Source organism: Homalodisca vitripennis, unplaced genomic scaffold, assembly GCF_021130785.1.
Source record: "Homalodisca vitripennis isolate AUS2020 unplaced genomic scaffold, UT_GWSS_2.1 ScUCBcl_4963;HRSCAF=11436, whole genome shotgun sequence".
NCBI lineage: Eukaryota > Metazoa > Arthropoda > Insecta > Hemiptera > Cicadellidae > Homalodisca > Homalodisca vitripennis.
In genome coordinates this window covers 45,101-62,983 of record NW_025781096.1, presented here as the reverse complement: position 1 = coordinate 62,983, position 17,883 = coordinate 45,101, and positions in this window count along the sequence as shown.

The following is a 17,883-nucleotide window of genomic DNA, read 5'->3' as shown; positions in this document are numbered from 1 at the left end:
AGAAGCTCGCACGACCCAGCAGGGATCACTTCTGGCTGGTTTATACCTTCCAGTTGAACCCACCACTGGGCACAGCAAAACCCGATGTGTCACATAAATCTGGACAACCTTATGCATGTCCAGGACTCAGGAGCGGCAAATCACTAACCGTAAATGTAGAGATTCTGGGGTGCAAGGGCAATTTGATAGGTCTACTGCGGGAGATGACTTTTGGAGTTTGGTGGGGTTCGTTCCCTAACTATCAGAAGTTCTTGCTAGCCTCAACCAGGGTGTGCCACCCCCTGCTTGCTTTGATGGAGAGGCTGGTTCAGATTAGATTCATTCTTCCTTATGGACCTCGATAGGAAGCGGCCCCTACACCCCAACCTTACCCACCCTGAATATCCTGCACAACGGAAGCAGCGCTAAGGTTCTTACAGAACTAAGTGAGAGAGAGAGAAACACTCGACTGGATCGCTTACAATGAACAATCCATATCAGTTTCGATGTGTGCGTTTAATTAGTAAAACTTAGAATGATACACCTTGTTGATTTCGATGTAATCTCAAAATAGTCGCTGAGTGCGTAAAATTATTCTTTGCTTTTGCTTATAGTTTATTTTATTAGTAGCCTAAAGTAAATAAACGATATACATATATCTCCAAAGTTGTAGATAGTTATTTAATAGCGAACTAGTAACTATTAAAGTGTAGATGCATATCTGTGATAGATGTTTAATTTTAATTTTAAACGTAGCTGTATTGTAGTCTACCTAAATATTTAACTGTTTTAACTGTATTTTATTGTACTATTTATTTTTTTTATTATTGAATCTTTTACCAATTCATTCCGTAGAATCTGTTAATGCATGTATTTATTGTTGATTGTCCATGCTTACGTAATATACTACTGTTTTATCTCGGCCAGTCAGGTTTTTCACTTGAATTAACATTTAATTTAATATATTGTGAGCTAATATCCTATTGAAGCTTTGGTGACGATGTCAATGCATTTTAATGATGTTATGATGACTAATAAAAATTCTTGATATAAACCATTTATGATGTTTCTTATTATGTTTAACAACCAATTTCAAACAACACACTCCGTAAATGTTTATATAGTATACGCACATACTATAGTTTACACAGTATTATATTTTTATTACAGTGTGAAAATTAATATTACTTGTTGCTTTAAAAGAATTTTCAACTTTTTGGAAATTCAGTTAAAGAAGGTTTCTTACTTATTTTTTAAGGTCAAGGCGATATGAAAGAAGTTTTGGTCTATTGTTATATCAAAAAGACCAGCGAATCAAACCTAGCCTATGAGTTTCCAAACAACCAATCGGTTCAGTATTCTGTGCTGGATGGATCACAAAGGATACGTTGAACTAGACTGGAAAGATCTTGGAAAGATTTGTTCTCTTTGGTACATTGGCATTATATGGAGGCCACTCTGTCCCTATCTACTACTTATTACCACGCAATATAAGTAGGTTATCATATATATGTTACTATAGTACCAAAGTTAAAACTTACGAGCGATCACGTGATCAGAGCTTGAACTTAGATACCATCTCGACGGATATTTTCATCTTTTGCTACAAGTGTGGAATGCCGCTGAAATACTGATGGCCAGGAGAATTTCCAAGTGGTACTTTTCCGATGTCAGATCACATTGGACGATCTGGCACGTAAGCGTCCGAAAATTTTATCTTTAAATTTATAAAATAATAGTATTCTCATCTGTTTGGATAGAGTACTGCAATATAATTGATAGATTGTGTAATCATTTCATGTGTAGGAAAGTTTTGGAAATGCTATTGAGCTCACATGCAGACAGTTAGCCTTATATTCTGTACCCTGACAAACAGTTTGTTTTTTATTTTCTATTCATAAAGGTTTCTAAATGTAAATACGGTGGTTATGGTGAAATAAAACGTAAAGTTATTGAATTTTTCGATTAAAATGCTTAGTATTTTATTTCTAAATTATGTTGTTTAACAACACTTATTTAATCTAAGTAAGTAATCATTAACCACAATTCACTATTTCTAAAACGTGCTTATGTATTTACCTACTTTAATAGCGTAATTACAAGTAGTAGATAGGGACAGAGTAGCCTCCGTTTAATACTAAAGTGCCCTCTCAATTCTGGAATAACTAATTAATGTAACAAGCAGGTTTCGTTAGAATTCTTTTGACGTGACAACGTCTTAAATTAGGTTGCGGCTCGGAGTCACTCATGAAAAAGTGTAACGCCCGGTAACGTTACGATGCCCGTCCAGTGGGTCCGCCGCACGGGATCCGCACGGGATAAAGCAGATAACTGTGGGTCCGCCGCACGGGATAAAGCAGATAACTATGTTTATTCGTGAAAATGTGGAGTGCTTAGATTCGTCATTTACAACAACTACAACAATAAAGGTAAATAATTGTACACTGATATTTCATTATCGTAAACTATGATTGATTGATTAATTGATAGATTGACACAAAAGTTGAGAAACTGAGTTTATAGGTTATGTCATACTATTGACAAATGTTGATAGTGTTAAGTAAATTATTAGTTTAAATCACTCTGCAATCAATCGTAATTCAGTCGATTGAGAAGAAACAGCGCGTACTGCTAGTCAAACATTTAAAATAACAAATTATAACCTCTAACCTGTCATAACAGTGCGACCAAAACAACGACGAACTAAACGACCGACCAACCACGCGCGGAGTTAGAATTTAACTGTGTTTAGCAAGAATTTCAAATTCCAATTTTAGTAAATGTTTTATTCAACTTTAACCATTTACAATAACAAATTTTAATTAATTTCAAATTATGTACAATGTTTTAGTAAACAAAATATATTTCTATAGTTAAAATTTGTGCAATTCTTATTTTCATTCAATTCCTTGTTCCTATTGTGCAATTTAATAATATTCATATCAATAAATATTCTAACCGAGAAAAAGACGTTGTCACGTAAAATCTTCGCCCGTAAAACCGACTTTACAGGCAACCATAATTTTTTTACCAATATTCTCAAAAAAATAAATTCTTTACAAAACATTGTACAGAAAAGAAGTAGCCTGTTACAATACAAACAAAGCTGGAAGGATTATTTTGTGCAATAAACACTTGAGAGCGTGACGTATTTTAGCTACACAGACACAATTCAAGGTCACGTTTTAAAAATTACAAAATATTAAACTCCACCCATTAAGGGAAACAAGTTTAGAATGACACATTTATTCAACTCATCTGTAAATCCTTCTCGCTTAAAACACTTTCTTGAGAAAAAACATACTTGCGGCAATTCAACTGTTCGTGTAAATGCTAGAAATTTTTGATAAGGTGGGCGTTAGCGAAGCCTATTATTTGAGGAGCTGGAAAATTGCATAGATATGAATTTTGCATCAAGTTATACAGGATAGGCAACACCGAGTTCAATGATGGCGCATGTCACTTTATCGTCATGTTATATGGGTCTTATGGATACCGTAACAATATTGGCAACGAGAAAGTCGCAGAGTAAATAATGCTGTAAACAAACTAAGTAGCTTACAAACATATGACATTTTATTATGAGACAGTAACGTATGACGCTATACATTTGAAATTTTATATTCAGCCTCAACAGAGCCTGTTACGTAACACATGATGTGGTGTTTTCGTGCCTTATACAATGCATAAGATAAATTATTTTCGATAATGGTTTGATTAAAACCCACAATGATATTCCTATTATAGTTAATATTTACAACTTTTGGCAGCGACATTCTCTGTTTCGTTCAAACATTTTCAAAGAATTGATTATTCCTACAATAATACAAATGTGATTATTCAGTAAAATACACAGTTTCAGAACCAATGAAATATACTATAATATAGTCATTAATAGGAAATGCAACCTTCACTGTGGGTCTGTAGTGCATAAAATTGACTTAGGACATTATAACGCTTTAATTTTTATGTGTTTAACGAAAGTTTATTAAGAATGTCAGTGCGATAGTTTTTACCCTCGGGATCTGGGACATTCGTCGGCAACTTTTCCTTAGTTAAAATTTTCCTTATCTTTATATCCCTGATCGTATATTCCGTATGTATCTAAACATCTAAACATTTGTTTTATTCAACCCAGCTCGTCTAACATTAAAACCAAATGAATGAGATTGACTATGAATCACTCCAGAAATATACAGATTGCAATTAGGCCTACGGTAGTGGTTTTAATTCGTTTTATCACTAACTCAATACTTTTATAAATGTGAATTTTATTAATATAAGACAGGATAAACCAATTATATTCTAGAATATTTTCAAGTAAAACGGAATCCTCAGATGAAATATTATTGATTTAAAATAGAGTTTACTTGGTTTATATATATTCACAAAAGAACTTTTTATTCCATTAGGGTTCTGTAAATACTGACTTTAACAGTGTCTCAAGCTATTCAGCGCGTACCAAAATGTATGCTGTCAATGCATTTCACAACATTTTTCTGAACTTTAATAGGTATAAATGTAACTTAAGGGAAGTGTTAAGGTACGCCAGAGGATATTCAAAGAATAACGAACAATATTTCTGTAGACTTCATAAGTTTTGAGGATGTTGACTTTAAAAAACTACGCAGTAGTTTAGTCGGTCTTTGCTCATGTGTTACATCAGTCACATAAATGTAAACATCAATCAAACCAATGTAAAGAAGTTCAACTAGTATTTAATAAAGCATTTGATGGTTAACAATGTGAAATGCTTGGTTCACAACAACACAAGGCAGCATCCTTACTGCTCCTTGATAAGGAAACATTGAAAGCATCATAGAATAAGGATTCAGGTTCAGAGCTAATCGATAACCTCCAAACCCACCAATATGTCTAGTAGGAAACTATTAACCTATCAGCGGAGTTTACAGATATGGCAGATATCTCCGTGAAGGAAAACATCTAGTGTGAAAGTTTTGTTAGGACGCAACTTATTGTTATGCACTCTTCCTTCATGGCGTCCCACGGGGCTCGGAAAACTGATACACCTCTAAACTAGATCTGTGGGCAATATTGTGATCAAGTCCAAATAAAATGGCCAAATGTGACAATGAGAACTTTTACATTTTGTGCCGTATTGCTACAGAGATTGACATATTTTACTATAAGTTGTGACAGTTAAAATACATTTTTAAAATTAAATATAATTTAAGAAATTACTTGATTTAAACACAGTATTAGATTACTTAAGAAAACTAAATTATATATATTTTATCCTTTATATACATGCTGTAAAACTGAAAATTCTTATTTTCAACAATTTTATATTTCAAGCCTGATTATAAAAGTTATAGTAAATACTATTTGAAATGCTTAAAATCGCATTTAAATGATATTTTTGTCTTTAGAACAGTATCTTTAAAAAACTGTCATAAAAAAGGTTTAGATAATTCCAAAACCCTAGATTAGATAATTATCTCAACCTAATACCGATTTGCACCACATATAGTACAAAGTTTAAAAATAACTATGTTTTCTAGTACCTTTTGATCTCTAGAACGAACTTTTTACTCCAATAGACAGCTGTGATAAAACAAATTAATAATCTTGCAGGCAACCGAGGGGGAGACTTTGCTGTGGTCTCTCTATGTCATCTACTCAAGGCCTTTCACTGTTCTTCGAAAAAGTATTTACTTTTAAAATATATTTCCTTTACAATTTAAATTCTACCAGGAGTTTCATTTATGTACATCGTATCTTAAAGATAGAGAACAGTATGTGTTACTTAATTGTACACACTCTTCCCTCAAACCGGTAACAATGGCGTTCCCCAAGGCTCCGTCTTTGGGCCTCTGTTGTTCTTGGTCACATGGTAAACGCCTTGGCATGGACTTTCCGAACGACAGGTACTAATATCAAAGCCCACTGTGAATTTTTGTTTTAATTTAATTTTTGTACAATTCTTTCAAAATATAAAATCACTCTGTCACTTTTCATTTATCAAAACCTGACATATTGTGAAAGAACTGAACGTGTGTCACGGAATTAGTACACAAGAAGTGACGTGTAAAATAATTGCACGGGAATAATAAAATCCAAATTAACACCCCTTAATTGTGGAATTGCTAAAATTCAGCAAACACTCATTTAATGTTTGCATTAATGTTAATGAACAAGTTGCCGATGACTGTTACACATTTAAGTAGTAATATGTTTGAGAGGGCTGTTTCTAAGTTCTGTAGTGATTATGTTTTCTACAGTATACAAGACTTTTTAGATTTTAATTGAACAGAAAGCGACTTCTTAATTATGTACACCAGATCAGTTTCAAACACTTTTGTATTTTTTCAATGTGTTTGAGCTGTAAAATCAAATCTTCAAATCCATTTTTACTCTACAAGAATAATTTTCAACCTCAAAAACTATAATCCCTTCAGTTTGGTCAATAAATTGAAGAGCACTTTTCCAAAACCTGCTAAGTCCAAAAAGGTAATTTTTCAGGAAACTCGTTTTTTGAACAACCGCTCATTTATCAGATTAATATGCACTATATTAAGTTAAAAGAAGTACTTACTTATTTAAATATTTGAAAACACTGATTTTTTAAAATTTAAATGAATGAAGTCAATTTTTTGAGAAGGCTTTTTTCCAAAACACAGCTAAGTCCAAGGAAGCACTTCTACCTCGTCCTGGAAGCACAACTTGAGGGCTTATAAGCCCTTCTAAATCAAAATCACTCATACAAAAGTTTTAAAAGAATATACTTAAAAACTGGAAACATAAATGCAACACACTGGCAGCTTAAAACATCAACAAGTGAGGTTATGTTTATTACTGCTATACCGCATAATAGCTTGAGTCAGTCAGCTGTTGTCCTGTATTGCGCATGCTTCTGGACATAGTGGGTTTTGGAAAAAACCTCTGAGGGACCTAGATAAGTTTTGGAAAAAATCTGTTTTTATTTTATTAAAATAAATGTGACTAAGAGGGTTTAGGAAAAAATTATTATAATGCATAGTAGAGCTGTGAATGTTTAATAATGTAGTGATAGCAATTCAATTTATAACAAAATGGACTTAGCAGTTTTTGGAAAAGAGCTCTTCAATTATAAGGGATGTTTCATTTTAAAGATATGATCAATACACATACGATAATAAATAGTTCTTCGATATTATTATTGCGTTTTTGAAAAAGAAAAATCACAAACCACTTTGCTTTCTTGTTTTGTGAATGTTGTGTTAGCTCCAGATTCCTCTTAGTACCGTCTGGAATCTGGCGCTATCACAAACTTGACTCCTGGAGTCTGGAGTCATGTTCATCTAAAGAGATAAAAAAAGTCAATGATAAAGAAGCTCAAAATCGTCGTTTTGACATCAACGAAATCTAGACTCAAACTGTTGTGTAATCTAGGTGAAAAATGCAATCTCATTGTCTCATCACGTGCACGATTATTGGAGTAAATTCGAGTAAAGGCGCAAAATCTTAAGATGAACTTGGTTCCATATTCCAGGAATCAAGTCTGTGACAGTGTCATATTCCAGACGCTGCATTAGGAGGAAGGTGAACTGGAGCTAAACCCAACACTCACATTAATTCAACTCTTTTCTACCATAGCTGCGTGTATCTTTTTATTATTAAAATAGTATACACTTGTTTTAACAATGGTGTAACATTGTTCTTGAAGTTTTAAACTCAAGGTCGTTTCATTGCGACCGTTTTAAACTGGCCCGCGGTGATGGTGGACGACGTTCTTCTGGATGAAGCTGAATCCACCAAGTTCCTTGGAATGTACCTTGACAGAGGGCTGACATGGAAACACCCACGTTGAGAGCGTTTGCTCTAAGGTTGCCTCGGGCATTTATGTCCTGCGCAACCTTGCAAATTGTTGTTCCTAGGATGTTTTAAAACTGGCCTACTTTGGTCTTATACATCCATACCTGTCTTACGGCTTGATTTTGTGGGGCAGTTGTTCCAAAAAACATGTTTCAAAGAGTTTTTAGATCTCAAAACAAAGCCGTTAGAATTTTGTTAAAATTGAACCCCAGAGAGTCGTGCAAAGACGCCTTCAGGAGTCTTGGATTACTGACTTTACCCTGTCTCTTTATTTTAGAGGTTATCCTGTACTGTCGACTCAAATGTGAGTTGGAACGGGGCAGGGATGTCCACCAGTACGGGACTAGAGGCAGGGACAACTTCCGACTCGATCAGCACAGAACGACGGCTTACGGACGCTTACCGTCCCAAGTTGGTGTCAGGCTAATCAACAGACTCCCTGAGGGTATTAAAAATTTAAAACGATCCCAATCAATTTAAAGCTCGACTAAAACACGTCGTGGTGTCAAAGCCATTTTACTCTGTTGATGAGTTCATAATGGGCCGCTGGGATGAAAACATTAGAAATTAATGAAGTTATTCAAGATTATTAACACGTAACCCGGTTCTGATATAGATAAATGAAGACCGAATGATATCTTTACGACATGCTGTGTGCTTTATGACATACTCTGTTCCATTTTATGACGCATGCTATGCAATAATTGTAAATATTGTTAATGCAATAAAGAGTATTATTATTATTGCTACAACCAACTTTTAAACAGCTACGGTGTGCACGTTTACTTTCGGTTCTAATCAACCCTGCACTAAAGAAATGAAATTAGACCTACGGAATGCTCCCAATTTGCGATTTCCACAGCTTTTAGCGATTTAGTGAATCTCACGATAATCAAGAGAAGCGTAAGAAGACAGTCGGGCGCCTCGCCGCGTTGTTCCGGTCGACCGGAAGCAGGTTGTGCAACCGGAAGTAAGTGCTGCACTCTTGTGTAGTTTATCGGAAACTGACAGTTTCCTGATGTTAAGACATATCGGTTCCGGAACACTTTCAGTCCAACTATAATAGGCGTAAATAAAACTGAGCCATTAAGGATGATACTGATTGATAATGGTGCAAAAGTTTACTGAAAAAAATGTACGCTTGATTATAAAAATAATTAAATTTCTCCGTATCGACTTTTCTTTCAGTTTTTAAATTAAATGCTTAACACAGCATTTCGATAGTTTTGCCCTTTAAGAAACAATGTGGTATTAATAGTACTGTTTACTTTCAATTCTACCATAGAGTAGTGAAAAAATGGTAGTACCTGTTATACAATAGGTAGGCCTACTTAAATAAAATGATCAAATTCTATTTAACACCAACTAAAAAAATGTATTCCTTAATTCACGTTAGAATCAAATATTTTATTTTGTAGATCTTTATAAAGGTAATATACAATATTGTACTACGCATTACTAGAAATATTCTATACTGGTTACTTTTATTACTAACATGTCTAGTTTCACTTCTAGCGATACACACACGATTTATATGGGAGTGTCGAATTTTGCTTTATATATAGGGCTATCTGTGTGTCTTAAAGTATTGGGTGAAATATAATCAAGATTTATAGATATGACAACAACTTTTTACAAGAAGTCTCTTACTTTTATATCACATAAGCAACAAGTCTAGTGTTTATGTCCCGTAATACATTGCATGACTGCTCGGCTCATGAGTTTGGAGGAACAAATCAACTGTCAGAGGCAGCACAAGAAGTAAGACACATCATATTATCAAAGACATGTAAAAACGGCGTGACGAACCCGATGTCAGCGCAGATGAGTGGCGGCACAAGAAACATTATGCAGCTCGCTTAATACAGCAGCGTGGCGTGTACATTGTTATTCGACACGTCATCAGCAATCGTCTCGTCTAGTCGACGTGTATTACGATAACATATCATCTAACCGATGACGGTAGTGTACCTTCTGTTCTCTTGTCATTGTATTTGTTCAAACCTTCAAGAGTGTAAACAATGTAAAACTTTGGAGGTTAGATGTTTTAGCTGGTGTTCCTCAGGGATCAAGATTGGGCCTACTGTTGGTAGTAAAAATAGCAAATTTTGAATTTATAAATTACTACCTATACTACCTTGATGATACGCCATTGTAGTTTTCAAAATGTCGTGCACTATTAACGATAAAATTTAGTCAGTATACAGGTGTTTAAAAGAATATACAAAAATTGCGAATAAACTATTTTGAAATTGCTTATAACATTACATCGTGTCTAACGATACAAATATAATACTTAAGGTGTTCCAGAATCCAACGAGAATATTAAAATAAGAGTGGTGAAAGACGCTGCAGCGTCTATTAAATCTCGTTCGCGAGTGGCAAAGACGCTCTAGCGTCTATTAACGCAAGCCTCTCTTGTTCCGGTATTTCCGATGTTATGCCGCGACTTAAACGCTATATATTAGGTATGGTTAGAAAGACCAGATTCTAAACTTTAATTTGATATATTATTTAGATATGCTGGTACTAATGGAACTCTTACAAATGGTTCATCCACCTATTGTACTACCTCCTGGACCAAGTGTAGGTCTTCTTCACGGGATTGCTTATTTACCAGACTTTGTGCAGTGTGTGTACAACCAAAAAAGGGGGTAAAAGTCACTTCTGGTGCCCAACTTGTAATTTTGGGGTTCATAGGGAGTGTTTCCCTTACCTGGAACATTATTGGAGGCCTCTCAAACTAGGAAGAATGATGAGGAATGAGGTTGGTTCTGATACTGACTAAAATGCAGTAAAAAACGTGTACATAAAAGTTTCGATCAGCAAATAGTGCGTTGTTTTTAGGAATAATACTTATAACGGATACATATTTTTGTTCAGAATTAAATTTTAAACAAAATGGCTATTTTGGATTTGTGTTAAAAAATTAAGTTTAGGAACATTTACTCAGCCTAATATAAAACAAAAAAATTTGGATTTTTATTTTTGGAATTCAACCCATTGGTTTGTTACACCCAATCCAAGGTAAGTGTTTCATATTATTACCATTCTACTCTGTGTGTTATGATGTTTAAATCGATGTATGATATGTCATAATTATATAATATACAGGATTTTATATAAATTTTCTTTTGCGAACATACAAAATCAGTAAAAATGTCCCGCCACTTGGAGGGTTAAAGGTGTGATAGGTCTCCTAATTACTAATCCAAATAAGTAATAAAACATGACATTGGTAACAGTTACGTAATTTCTAAGATATCGAAGCTATTTTGAAAATCGCAAAACATGCTACTCTAGATTAACATTTAATCTATTACTGATACAAGACTGGAATATTTGTTCAAACACGTATTTGAATTAAAGACAATGCTAGGAGAAACGGTGAAAATCAAAGAAAAGAATGGACGCAATCTTAGTGTATTCATCAAAGTGGTTTATTCTAAGGAATATTAAAGCATTCTCTAAACTCATGCTTTAAATAGAAATCAGTAAAATATTTAATTTACTACTGATTCAAGACTGGAATGTTTGTTCAACATTTATTTGTATTAAAGACAATGCTTGGAAATCCGGTGAAAATTAAAAAAAAAGAATAAACACATCACTGTGTATTCTCAAAAGTGTTTTATTCTAGGGAATTTAACATAATCAATCTCTAAACTCATAAATTTATGCTTTAAAGAGAAATCTAATAGTAAAATGTCATTTTGGTTCAAAAAAGTTATAAATTTAGGGAAATTACAACATGGCATAGTTATATTATTTACTACCTACTTTAAAAAATAAAAGTGTGTATTCGATTTTATTAAAAAATCAACACTTCAATTACCGTACTTTGAAAAATATTAATAATATTAATCTCTAGGGACTAAAGGGTAACTTTTCCCTACTAAGCGTGTTGTTCTTAATTCAACACAAGTGTTCACTAAAATATCGTACAGTTTATACGAATAACTTTAAACTATTTTGGTACCAATACGGCATTGAGCCTATTCAATTTGTATTTGCTGTCAGTAAAAACCAATGTATTCAGGCTGGTACATAGTCCAGGAGAGCCAATTTGTATTGTGTACGAACACAACCTAGTTTTTGTATGAAATCAATTGAGAATTTTCCCACTAGACAGAAATCGATTGTTAGTACGTTCGCTTTGGTAGGAGTCGATATATGAAGCAAAAGGTTTAAAATAAGGAAAATAATTTTGTACAGACATATTTTTTAAATTCCTAAAAACCAACTGTCAAACAAGTGATTAATGTAATAATTAGCGTCAGTAAACTAGATAAAGAGACGGAAAATGGTCTGAAAATCTTAATGTCAGTTCGATGGCTGATGATGATTTAACGACTATTTACGAGTGAACATTGCAATCAACCATTCCCACCCCATAGTTACGTTATGTGTAGAAAACATGTGCTTAGGAGATCGCAGTGCACTCAATTGTGCACCTGATAATTTACTAGCATTTCCGCTGTTACTCAACAATTTCCCCCCAGCAGTCGTGTAGTCTTGTCGACGTGTATTACGTCAATCCAACCGAAGACGGTATTGTACCTTTTGTCCTTTAATAATGTTATTTGCTTAAACCTTAAAGAGTGTAAAAATCTATGTTACGGATAAACAATGAGAACACCTACCTAGATTGCACTATATTTTGTAGTCCAGGTGTCTTTGATGTTGAAACAATGTGAAGGGTCCATTTTGAGCTTCTTCGTCGTCGATTCTTTTTCCATCTCTTCAAACGAACATGTCTCTTGATTTTAGGAGATAAGTCTGCGGCGACGTCAAATGCCAGACGCTCCACTATGAGGAAGGTGAACTGTAGGTAAACTTTACGTTCACATTAGACCCGAAAGTCTTAATTTCGGTCTCGTTGACTGACGATTATACAGGGTGTCCCATGAAGAAACGGAGAAACTGTCAGGACTTGTTCTTACGATGAAAATAACGAAAAAAGTTCATATATACATAGGTCCAGAGACGCTTAGTTAGCGAGCTATACAGGGTGAAATATAATTTTTATTGGCTTATTTTACATCATTATCTTAAGAAATTAATTGTTTACAAGTTTTGTTAAAGAATTTTACGTGTTTGTTACACATTTAACAAAGTTAATCTACTTGAAACCTAAATGAAACTTGTTTTTGGACACCGAATTTTGCGTATTTCTTCAGATATCTTAAAAAAATACTGCTCTGGTACCTATTTTATTCAATTATTTTCAGTTCAATTTGCATAATATACATTAAATTTTACGTCCTGGGTAACGCTCAAAATAATTTAATAATAGGGCTCCCTTTTAACGGTGGCACTGAAATCTGGGCAAAATCTTTCACCCTGTATAGCTCGCTAAATAAGCGTTTCTGGACCTAAGTGTATATGAACTTTTTTCGTTATTTTCACCGTAAGAAAGTCCTGACAGTTTCTCCGTTTCTTCATGGGACACCCTGTATAGCTACTAGTATGAAGGCTGATTTTAAGTGAGCTAAACTAAAAAATACAACATGTAAAATTTTTATTATTTAACCATTTCACTATATTTCCATTTATAAAAAATCAGCATAATTAACGATCAATTTTTTTTTAAGAGAAATTCCTCTGTTGACTTCATATCTCTCGTCTTTGACTAAACTATCGCAGAAACTACTCATCCGAAAATCATCATTATGCATCCGCGTTTACCTTTTTTTAGTAACGTTTAACGTCTTAGTAAGGGAATCAACCGCTTTATTTTTTTGTAATTCCAGACACGGAACAAAAATTCGAAAAAAGTTTTAATGGACGTTACACCGATTAAGTGATCATATCGCTATTGCACGGTAATCTGTACAAATGGTAGTTAATCGTAAAATGACGCTTATACCGAGTAGCCGGACAGGAATAATAAATTAATAAACGCAATTGAGGTGAGGTTTGACTGATTGTTTTATAGCTTCCCGTTCTTCGAGTTTGCAAGATGGGAAAATGAAAGTGTAATTTATAAACGCAGCACTAATTCTCCCTCCCTGATCTGGTCCTGTCGTACTTGCATATACCTATTATAGTTCAAGTACCGTAACTTTAATTAAATATTGATCACTATTCCAAATTAAAGAGATACGTAAACAAAACAGATATATTTGTGTAAATATTCAAAGAGTATTAACCAATGGCTTTAATAGTTTATTAATATTTTTTAGTACACTTCAGACTTTATACACTGCAAGACTAATATTTATTTTTATTAATGTTCGTTTAAACGTTTACAAAAGTTTTATCACAGCAAATGTATATTAACAACCAGAGAAACGGGAATTCGAAATGATATTTACAATACACTGAAAAGCTTCAATAACAATTGAGTATTAGCACCTTCAGACATATTCAGAATCAACAATATGTTCCTTGCACTTTATCAATTAATTTTAACTGATCTTAAACGATCAAATATTTTCTGTGTGTGGTGTGTATAAAAAATGTGCCCTGAGTGTAATATGTTCATGTATTTAAAATAGTTTTTTAGGTAATTAAACTATATTCGGATTTAAGAGAACATTTTCTCCGTTGTAATAACGCGTTGTATAAACAGCCGTTGATTGAAATAAAATATCAGTGAATGAGTTTATAAATTGAAATGAGTAAGGGGGTAAAGAGCACCAAAGGGAACATTTTTCGTAAATAAATCAAACTGTAAATTAAGATTAATGATACATTCTAAGCCACAATTCAAAATTACGCAATAGTTGTTTTAAGTTAAAATGGACAATAAAAGTAGAACCCAGCAATCCAATCGTATGAATATGAGAGATTATAGTATCAACACGTTTCTGTAAATAATCTTCAAAACGGTAGGTAGTTAAACAATTCTGGACTTTTATAAGTAACTAAGGAGTTAATGATCCGTATGTCTACTGTATACACTTATTGATTAGAGTATTTTAAAGTATATTTTGTATTATTTATCCCCTGTATCATATGATATACAATACAACATTTTTATTGTCACATACAAAAATGTTGGGTAATGAATATTTATATGTACAGTAATTTAGATCTAATTACTATAATACAGAATAAAAAAATACAAAACACCAATACGAGCTATGTCGATACATGTACAGTAATGTTGTGTTAGCTAAGGAGAGAAGTTTTCTAATTGGTTTTTATGAACTGTATATTTTAAAAACTACCATTAACATTCGTTTGTCATGTACATCCAGTTACTAATGTAACAGATATGCAATTCTCTACTAATTTATATTATTACCTTTATAACTCATGAATTCATCAACAGTACTATAGAATGCTCTTGGTACTATATTCATCTTTTACAATTGTCTTTGGGTAATCTCTATTGTATAAGCTTATTAGTTATTTAACTATTACTATAAACTTTAATACAATCACAGGAACCCGCGCAGCTCGGCTCTGGCCAGCATTGACAACTTCTTTATTGCACATTCAAGCTTAAATCTTTCATTCGGTTGTATTCACCAAATTACTACTTCATATACTCGTATTTTTCATTTATTCGATTTCAAATAAGTGAAGAACAACTTCTGAATTACCAAAAGTGGGATTATTGACGTAATGCGGGTTGAAGATTTGACGTGTCCTTAAAACTGATTACAAAAGGTTCGAAAGTAATTTAATTTATAGTTTGTATGTTATATGCAACTATATTTTTCTTGTAATCGAGGCAAATTAACTGCTGTGGACCTGATGCGCCGTTATATCGTGTTTAATATTGAGTGTATGTTCGAAGGCTTGACCGTGATTTGCTAGGTGGAGACTCTCGGTGTCGTGCTGGATGGCGATCTCACTTTCTCTGATCACGCTCCCATGCTACTTAGCGTTCTTGAGGAACATTACGAGAACTATACAGCTTTACACGTTTACCAGAATACGCTAGGCTGTTTTATCAGTTTATTGTATTTTTAACCAGCCAATAAAAATAGCATGTGGCATATTAAAAACCAAAGAATGAAAAATACCGTAATTAGATTTCTATTCAACTTGCAAAGGTATGAGTATGTGTCATTCTTTAGACGTGCCTTCAATATATGTTTCCAATTGAAACGGTGTAAACCTTTATTAAAATTCATAATCCATCAAAGTCCTTACTCTCTGAGTAACAGAATATGTCTCTACGTGGAATGATACGAACTATAACAGCAAACTGCGATTTTCATACTTAGATAATGCAAATGTTCAATCTGTGACAGTTTAACAAATAAAGTACAAATATTTAAAGTACACATCGTTAAGTTTATGTTGCAAAAAGAGTTAAAACCTTTCTCTTAAATAACGAAAACAACCTCATTATTTTCCAGTCGCAATCTGATTGGAAACTCTAACGGAAGTTGAAACGATTTCTTTAAAAACAGTATTTCCGTGACATCGGCAATAAATAATATTCAACTGTTAGTTGAGTGGCGTGTGCCGCCAATAATGCTGTGGAGCTCTCAAAGTAAGCTTCCAAGGTACAAAGCGAAGACTCTAACGCTGACTAGAAGACTAGTCTGAACACACACTATTAACAAGAACACTGTGACGTTAGTTACAAACATTCATGTATCCTTTGTGTTCTCACTTATGTCAAGTTCTATTATACTGACACGTTTTGGTACTGCGCCCATGATCACAGTAACAGTAGTAAGTGAACCTTAAAATATAACAAACAAATTCCAGGACGCATGTTACATTATACTATGCGATTTAGTTTACAAAATAATCATGTACCGTACTTTATGCGGACTTGTCGCTTAGACAAATATGCATATTTTTCTAATATAAGACATTTTTTTCTAACTTGTATAATATTCAATAAGTTATGGGTTTTTTATAGTTCATTAGATTGTGTACATTTTATTTGTTCAGTGTTAATTTTTCACCTTTTATTTCAAACGTTTTCAAGTTCTTTGTACGAATGATTTGATGTATTTTGACGTGACAACGTCTTAAATTAGGTTGCGGCTCGGAGTCACTCATGAAAAAGTGTAACGCCCGGTAACGTTACGATGCCCGTCCAGTGGGTCCGCCGCACGGGATCCGCACGGGATAAAGCAGATAACTGTGGGTCCGCCGCACGGGATAAAGCAGATAACTATGTTTATTCGTGAAAATGTGGAGTGCTTAGATTCGTCATTTACAACAACTACAACAATAAAGGTAAATAATTGTACACTGATATTTCATTATCGTAAACTATGATTGATTGATTAATTGTTAGATTGACACAAAAGTTGAGAAACTGAGTTTATAGGTTATGTCATACTATTGACAAATGTTGATAGTGTTAAGTAAATTATTAGTTTAAATCACTCTGCAATCAATCGTAATTCAGTCGATTGAGAAGAAACAGCGCGTATTGCTAGTCAAACATTTAAAATAACAAATTATAACCTCTAACCTGTCATAACAGTGCGACCAAACAAACGAACTAAACCGACCAATCACCACGCGCGGAGTTAGAATTTAACTGTGTTTAGCAAGAATTTCAAAATCCAATTTTAGTAAATGTTTTATTCAACTTTACCATTTACAATAACAAATTTTAATTAATTTCAAATTATGTACAATGTTTTAGTAAACAAAATATATTTCTATAGTTAAAATTTGTGCAATTCTTATTTTCATTCAATTCCTTGTTCCTATTGTGCAATTTAATAATATTCATATCAATAAATATTCTACCGAGAAAAAGACGTTGTCACGTAAAATCTTCGCCCGTAAAACCGACTTTACAGGCAACCATAATTTTTTAATGTTCAGGAACATTTGATTTAATTCTAGTCTGTATATTTGACTTCAGTGCCTAAAATATGTTCTCTAAAACTTGAATTAGAATTTTGATTGGTTTTACCACAGGATAAAGATATTACTATAGAAACATCTTTAGGCTGTTAATTTAATATCAATCATATTCTCTGGGGAGTCTCAAACTGTCCGTAAAAAGTTTGCAGATTCAAACTTTTTTTAATATCCCAATGAGTAGAATTTAGATTTTTTTAATTTCGGATAAATTTGAAACTGTTGTTTTTAACTTTATAACTCAATTTGAATAAATCCCTTAATCAACTGAAAAGTTATTGTCTGTTGGTC